Source organism: Schistocerca cancellata, chromosome 2, assembly GCF_023864275.1.
Source record: "Schistocerca cancellata isolate TAMUIC-IGC-003103 chromosome 2, iqSchCanc2.1, whole genome shotgun sequence".
Taxonomy (NCBI): Eukaryota; Metazoa; Arthropoda; class Insecta; order Orthoptera; family Acrididae; genus Schistocerca; species Schistocerca cancellata.
This window is the reverse complement of record NC_064627.1, coordinates 639315797-639324498: the sequence shown is the minus strand read 5'-3', so window position 1 is coordinate 639324498 and position 8702 is coordinate 639315797. Positions and strand designations below refer to the sequence as shown.

The following is an 8702-nucleotide window of genomic DNA, read 5'->3' as shown; positions in this document are numbered from 1 at the left end:
ATCTAGCATAAAAATCTTTGGTGGATTACATGCTGTATTATTGGGAAACGAAGAACCCTTTAACGGATATAAAGTCACTACCATCTGAGGTATTGAATAGTGATCACTGTCTACTGGTGATGAGCATGAGAATCATGAAGGAATGGAAGAAGACAGAGAACCACTAAAGGGGAATTAGAGTATGGAAACTGAAGAAAAGGAAGCTAGCGAAGAACACCAGGAGATGGCCTTTCTCAATATAGAAAAGGCATTTGATAGCGTCTGTAGATCAAAGGACTGGGAAGCAAAAAGAAGTGGAAAAAGAGACAAGAAACAGAGAAGAGGAGGTGTACGGTGCAGTGTGAGTGTTGTTGAAAGTGGGAAATGAAAGAACAAATTGGTTCCAGCAAACAAGTGATGTGAAACAGGACAGTGCATTGTCACCGCTCCTCTTCATTGTGGTCTTGGGTGATATGATGACCAAGGTTGCAGAAAAAGAGGAGGAGGAGGAGATGGAACCATCCTGGCATTTGCCTTAAGCGATTTAGGGAAATCACAGGAACTAAAATATGATGCGGGTTTGAACCATCGTCCTCCCAAATGCGAATCCAATGTGATGCTACCCCTCTCGGTATGAATTGATGAGCAGGGAAAACAGGGAGGAGGAGATTCACGAACAGCTGAATGCTTGGGAAGAAGCTAAGAGACGGTATGGAATGAAATTTAATGTAAACAAATGTCAGATCCTGGCTATAATTAGAAAGAAAGTGGGAAAAGTATTAGAGATGAACAACTGAAGGAAGTGGAAAGTGTCAAAGTACTTGGGAAAAATTGAAGAAATGAGAAAGAGATCAGCGAACTTGGGAGACTAGCAGCATCATTCCTGCGAAGTGTTAGGAGTCTGTTTTGGAAGGAACATGTCCCACAAAAAAGTAAAGAAGTTATATAAGGAAGTTACAACATCCCCGTACTGACCTATGCATCTGAAGCATGGATAATAAAGGCATGTGAAATGAAGTTCCTCAGACGTAGGATAGGAGTAACAAGGAGAGGTAGTATGAGGAATGAAAGGGTAAGGGAAATAGTAAAAGAGGTACTCTTACAGAACTGGATAGAAACATCAAGGATAACATGGTGTGGGCACTTACAAAGAGTGGAAAATACGAGGATTCCAAAGAAGGTATCATGAAATGGAGAAGCAAGGGAAACGACCATGAGGAAGACCAAGGGATAGATGACTGGACGGCATGGGGTAGTGTGTTGAAAATGTGGTGAGGACAGGACCAATCTGCCTGGGGCTTGAAACTCATGCCGACGACGACGACCGCTGCCATCAGGTCCGCCGCTGCTAGTGGTAAACTAATGCAGCACTATATCTGAAGACGATCAGGTAGTCAGAGTGAAATAGGTCATCATTAATTTAAAAAAAAAGGAATCCAGGCAGTATTTCTCATTCATTTTTCACATCATTATCAAAATATAAGATGGTTAAAGGAAGTGGAAGAAATGTGGAAATCAGATGGGAACTAGCAGAATAACTAAATTAGTTGACAAGCCTGTGGGTCCAAGGAATCTGGAAGACCTAGAGAAATATGGGACTGGTGTAAACCAGAATGCTTCATACCCCTACATTTCTTGAAATAGAATAGGAAGAATGAGACTGATATTTCTTATATCCGAATAAACAAAAATGATGTTACAGCCAACTTTTGGGCGTTTAATTTTGTCTTCGTCTCAAACGCAGTTACTGAAATTTTGCATCAAACTGATCATATGGTCCGGTGTAAAGGATGCATATAAGTGGGTTGGCAGGGGCTGCGGAAGGATCAGTCGAGATGTAGATGCTTTCCCAATAGGTGATGAGTTGCATGCTGTGTGCTTAACTGTGTAGTCATTAAAACTCATAAATAGTGTAGGGGCAGTAAGTGCAGTTTTAAACTTAATGAAAAGCACACGTATTTATCAGCCCTCTCCCCCGAACTTAGTAAAATACGCTATATATGTTGTAAAGCACATGTTACAGAACAATGACAAGAATTTTATGTAAAAAGTTCATCAAAGAAATGTGACTGGTTCCCTCAACTTGAAATCTCCCCCTCCTTCTTCCTCTCTAAGTTTTAAAATTTAGAATACATCTCATCACCTCTTAAGTTTAAAAATACGGCCTGCAAATACAAATCGAAAATAAGGTCATAAAACAGTATGCAAACATTCTATCTCGTATGATGATACGCAATTGTCTTCAGTAACTTCAATACCAAATATAATCGCCGGACCTGTCCCGAAATCTCAATAAATTTTGATTAGGTATGAATTCTGTCTTCAAATGTTCCGTCGGCAAAGGAAAATCAAGGAATGTTCCAGGAAGTTTCAATGTTGCCATTGTTCAGTAGCCGTCCTGCCGCTAAGATGAATGACTAGTGGTGTTGAAATCAACTTAAATAGGAAAAAACTCAGATGAATACTAAGGCCCGACGCAACTTATAACAAGTTCTTCATAGAATTTGCGAGTGGTTAATTCCACCCTTTATCATAACATTTACCACAGAAACTTTGATCAAGCATATTTTCCCCAGGATCACCCATCCACCAAAAAGAAAATGTAATTGATCCACAGAATTTCTGTTTTTAACAGAGTAGTATAACATATCCACCGAGTTCGAACACAATTATTTTATATCGCTCATTTTGGACTTTGGTTTGGAAACTGCCACTGTTTATGATACAGAAGATAAATTAAAACAGTTATGTGTGACATTGACCTTTATTTTCTCTCTCGGCGCATTTAGAGGGTTTACGTCCTCCTCTGTTTAAGTATCAGTGGATTGCATTACTTTTTTTTATGTACTCAGTTGTCTGCTTTCAGTTTCATTTTGAAGTAGTTCCTGCAGGAAGAACCCTGACGGTAACCATAAATATACGTTTTCATCTTTATATGGCGCACATGTGAATGATGAAAATTTATAGGAGGGGGAAGAATGAGTGCTCACTGTAATTGGTCCAAATCTTGTCTCCGCAGTCAATACGGGTACAGTACGTAGAGTCTGTAGTAGATTGATGCTGCGTCCCCCTACAAAAAAATCCGCAATCCCTATATTTGATTTGAAATCGCGTGAAAAGTAGAGCTGTACACATATGATATACTCTGCTTTTAAGGACAGAGGAAACCAGGTTGGTTCGGTTTGTCAAGACTTTCGATAAACTTTTGATCCAGTACCAGATTGGAGCCTTACGGGATGTCTGACATGTTTTGCGACTGGATCAAAAATTTGCAGACAGGCAGGACTCAGTATGTTATCTATGGACACCGAGACAATTTTCTTTGTGCCTCAGGGGAGCGTAGTAGGACTTCTGCTGTTCGTGTTACACATTTTCGACTTGGCGAATAATATAAATTGAAATCCCAAGCTTTTTGACAACCACCACAGAGGTCCCGCTGTAGATAAAGAAAATGGTAGGCTAAGATGAAATCGCGGTATAGTGGGTAACCGCATCATGCCTGTGGAAGACTTGAGGGAAATCATTTTCTTGTGTAGGCTTTTTTATTAAAAGAAAAACCATGTATTGGTCAAGTATACGGGCTCCATACACGTCGAAAGAACAGGGGACGTCCAGTTTCTACAAAGAAGGACGGCGCGGAAGGTAGTAGGTTTGTGTGGCGAGAGTGTGGAACAGAGATGTTGAAAATATTGTCGGGCACACATTTGAAGAGTGATGCGGTGCATCTGGCGAGAACTTGCCTGGCAGGAGCTACGAATCGTCAGTCCGCTGTTACCTATCCGTGTAGAGATGGTGCAGATGCAGTCCGGCAAGTAACAGCCTGCGCAGAGGCGTACAGGCATTCATTCTTTCCACGTTCCGTTTGTATATGGAAAGGGAAGAAACCGAAATTATCGCAAATTAAAAAGCGCCTTATATTGCTCTAATTCAGGGGATTCGCTGAGTGGTATGTAACATTCAGAACGATGCGTTATTGCGAGTAGACAAGGAGTAATAACTTTTGACCGAGGAATGATGGAGAAAGACAGGATAGGTATTTGGTTGATCTGAAGAAAGAAAATGTTTGACCTCGTGGCTAAGAATATTACTCGTGTTTAGCAACTGAATTTTGCTTTATCAATCAAGTATAATTTGCTTAACTTCCGCAGTATTTTTTAATGGGTCAACAAAATAACCGTAATACTGTTATTTTACTTATCTTTGTACGGTCTTTGCGTAACATGTTGGTTTATAATGAATGAAAATAACAAGCTAACCCGAAAGTGCTAAGGAATACTACATATTTAAATAAGTGACAACAAAATAATTAATACAAGACTTTCTGTTAAAGAAACGGTACTGCAGATGATGTTAATGAAATGAATCGTGAATTTAACTTTTAATAGTTATTTTTATCGGTGACATAAAAAGTGTAGTATAAAGATACGTAATTGTGGTTTTTGCATGTTTCATTTTAAATAAAATGCTCGTTTGTGGGATAGACATCTTTTAAGGAGTGTTCTGCACTGTCAGTTACAGATTATAGGGAAACTGTAATGCACACTTGTTTTTGTACGGCTTTCTTTTCCATAGCTCATTTGAAGCGGCCCTCTGGGTTAGAGGAGCTTGTAGAAATCGGATATTTTGTGGTAAAGTACATTTCCTTGAAACTTTATGTGAGACAGTAGATATTTCAGGCTATTTACGCCACGAAATTCGAAATCCTTTGGTTATGTAATTTGTGAGCGTGAGGAAAACTATAGTAATAGGATTCCTGGACGTGTTGTTCTGCCACACACACCCTCTTCTGCTTCTGCAGCCAGCTTCACATACCACCAGTCACTTCTCTACGCGTTGGGTTCCAGTTCTGTTAATCAGCACTTTCAAAGTCGATTATGTGTGATGCAGCATAGGTATTTCATGTTCTCATGATGAAGGGCGACGTTTTGAATCTCTAGTACATACATTCAGCGTCTTTGGAGTTCATATAAATGCTGGCATTATCTGTATAAAATGCTCACCACAAATTTTTGGATTTAACGGTCTGCTGGAGCGTTCAGTATCATCGGTACATCTCAAAAGAAAGAAGCAGTTGACTACTCCTAAGCCACACCTATCATAGTCTGACTGCAACAGCAATCATTGATTAAGCTTACATGCTCGTATGGGAAGGAGGATTTCAAATCTCCTCTTGGAGAATACAAGCAGAAATTGATCTGCTTTCTGAGCAATTTTGTAACTGGTATTTAACAATAAAATACCTCGATCGATGTTCGGAACTCAAGTAATTTCCTTAATTTTCGACCATTTCAAATAGTAGTTTTGGAGACACAGCTTAGCCTTTGATCGCTAGCAGTATGATGTGTCCAACTTATCAAGTAACATGATATTGAATATATTTTGCTACAGTTGCAGGAGACCAATAACCAAAGCGAAATAGAAGGGCAAAAAATGAAGGGCTCGTCCGGGATTTGAACCCGGGACCTCTCGCACCCTAAGCGAGAATCATACCCCTAGACCAACGAGCCAGTTGGTAACCGTAGTTGTTGTGCATGTAGAAGAGTACGTGTTGGGCATAAAATTAATGTGTGCTTCAAATTGTAGTATTAATATGTGACTTTGTGCTGTTAATGAGTTACTGATTCTACTAGAAGGTAGCGTTCACTGTGAATACGTTTTTTCCTTTGTCCTATGAGGCGTTATCGAATTGCAGGTATTGTACAGCCATCTGAAAGGTCCGTTTAATCTTAGAATCTTCTTTTGAGCGTTGTTTAAATTGGGAAAACTGTGCCTTAGTATAAAGCATATACCACTGGCGCCTTATAGCAGGCCCATAAGGTCTGCTGTTATGTGTTGTTTGTTTCTGCTATCGCAGAATACACGTCCCCGGCAGAAATCGGAGGAAATTATGTTTACACTGTTCTCTTATTTGAAACTCTGACGTTCTTCACGTAATACGTGTCTGTGTAGGTAAAGAAGCATGTGTCAGGCGGATTACAACCAACGAATTACCACTCGTGTCGAAAAATACGGAAAACATTTACTGTACGATATAATTTATTAGGCGTAGTTTTTCCCCCCATCTCTCATCAGACGACTAACAGCAAGTGCTTACTGAAGGAAAGCTGGAACACGTACTCATTAAACTTCAGCTAACGATTCGACCATCATCACAAAAAATTCGCTTTCTTATAAGTACTGCTTGTGAGTTACATTTGTGAAAAGGGCATTCTAAGCAATTGTTTATAAAAATTGCCGCTTCTTTTTGTTGCTGCAGTTCTTGCATGGATTTGTAAAATAGAATGCTTATGTTTACTTAAATGTTAACATAATTTTACACTTTTGTGGCATACGTAATCTGTACAATCAGCAAGTTGCAGTGTGTACCAGAACAACTTGTAATTTATAAGCCAGATTTTACGGTAGTGTTAAAGACTGAAATCCTTTAAGAACAATTGATTCTTATTTCTGTTACCCAATGTATACATTTAAGTTATTAAAAACATGTGCCCATCGGTAGATGTTTCGTAATAGTATGTTCTGTCGTAGTTGAGCTCTAAATGTCACGTTCGCTTCAACTAGAACATCGCAAGTTGTCATCGTCCTATAAACTGTAGCTACAACTTATTTATCTCCACTGAAAACTTTTAGTGCTAGTAGAACAGGTATACTGCCACATATGCAAAACAGGCTGCCGTGGCAGGTGTTCTGAGTTGCGGAGAACTATTTTTCCGCTGCTTTGCGTGTACCTCCCACAACCTGCTGTGCAAAGTAAGCAGTGTTGCAGAAGTATTTTTTCGTATTGTACTGAGTAGAGAGTGATCAGACCACAAGATATATTGCTGACACACCTGCACATCGTGACGTCACCACTCGTTACTCCCTGATGTTCAGGTAAGAGGAACTACAGTGATTCACTTCGTTACATTCATTTAAAGCGTGCGTTGAAGGAAGACTGCCTTAGAATATCGTGTCATTAAATTAATTTCTAATTTAATGTGTCTCTCTTCCATTGACGACGCCTTGACAAAGTGTACTAACGAGTTTCTTATACAGTGTTACCGACAAATAAAACAGATTGTACTATATAGTAGTTTTTCGGATTCTTCGCTCAGTATCCCACTTATGTAAACTAAACTTGTATACCATAAGCGTAAGCCTTCAATGAATGCGCCTCATTTTTTTTTCTTTTGGTACCTTCTTGAAACATACATACTTCACTTAAGAATAAGTCACTTTGTAATATTGAACAAAGCTCGTATCGTGCATGTTTGATGCTTATATTTGTAAAAGTAAAGTCATATGGCATTGTCAATTGTAACCTAAAGATTAGTTTCATTACACCATTTCTTTCCTTCGAAGACTATACTACCCATTCCTTTTATGCAGATGCTCTGGCTACTACTGCACAAGGAAAGAGTTTTGAGTGGAAGGGAAACTGGAAAACAAATTAAAATCATGTCTGTATATTAACTGATAGAACTCCTTGAAACCAAACCCCCTCGACAACACAAGTTAGATCTGAAACCTTCGCACAAATCAGGCGAACAGGAAACTGAACTTCCCCTGAGATGGGAGCAATGTGGAACACACAGACAAACCAACGTATATGGGTATTCTGCTGGACAGATCACTGATATACAAATGTCATTGGTAGGAAACTTGCCAAAAGGTTGCCGCCATGAACATCATCTTGAGGAACTAGCGAATACTAGTGGGGAGCCAGACCACTTGTCCAGAGTGAGTCAAAAAGGCCATTACAGCTTTGGAATGATATATAAATTTATTAGGTAACTTACATAATCGGTAGATGTGCCATTTTGTGGCAACCAGCCTTAAGTTTGATTCACGTAGTGCATCAGTACCCCATTTCGCCTCCAGGATCGCCAGCGTAGCACACATTTAAAATGGCTACTTTCATAAATCACTCGTGCTGAGTGTGCTCGCTGTGTGTCATGAAACGAACTCTCCAACAAGTGTTCGGCGTATATTTCGCACTGACTACGCTTAAGAACCTCCAAGTAGGCCTACAATTTATTCTTGACACAATAACTTTGTTGAGACGATATCTGTTGGTCCATTATGGCCAGGGGACAAGGGCTGGTTAAGTAATTGTCAATATCAATAAAAATCTCCAACAACCGGGTACTATAAGATATTATTTTATTCTCGAGGCTACCAGTTTCGGCATTTCATTATGCCATCTTTACGCCCCATGCACTTCTATCCAAATAAACCAACTTGTCGTATAGCGCCATAAATCACTGGATACTATAAAAAGAATTAGAATTTCTGTCACGTTTTCGAATGAAGCAATTGTATAACGATTGAATTCACGATATCCAATGATTTATGGCACTATACAAGTTCGTCTATTTGGATAGAAGCGTAAGGGGCCTGAAGATGGCATAATGAAATGCTGAAACTGGTAGCCTTGAGAATAAAGTGAAATATCTTAAAGTACATGGCTGTTGGTGAATTTTATTGACAGTGACAATTTTTTGAGACCGGTTGTGTCCACTGCGAGATGATAAATCACCTTTCTTCTTCATGAAGGAAACGGTCACTGGTATTGTGTATCTGGATATGCTTGAACATTTTCAATTCCACAGATCGATGAAGATAAATGAAATGGGATGGCTTACTAGCAGCAAGACGGTACACCACCTAATTTCCTCACAGAAGTTTGAGGGTTCCTCGATAATTGCTTCCCAGATGGGTGGATTGCCCCCAAAGGGCCAATT

General features: G+C 39.5%; 1 non-coding gene across 1 annotated transcript; it reads right to left on the bottom strand.

The window, feature by feature from the left end:
- Nucleotides 1-5414: 5414 nt before the first annotated feature.
- On the bottom strand, nt 5415-5486 carry Trnap-agg (transfer RNA proline (anticodon AGG)). Its single transcript has one exon. It is a non-coding gene; the product is annotated as a tRNA-Pro (tRNA).
- Between the last annotated feature and the right edge of the window lie 3216 nt (nt 5487-8702).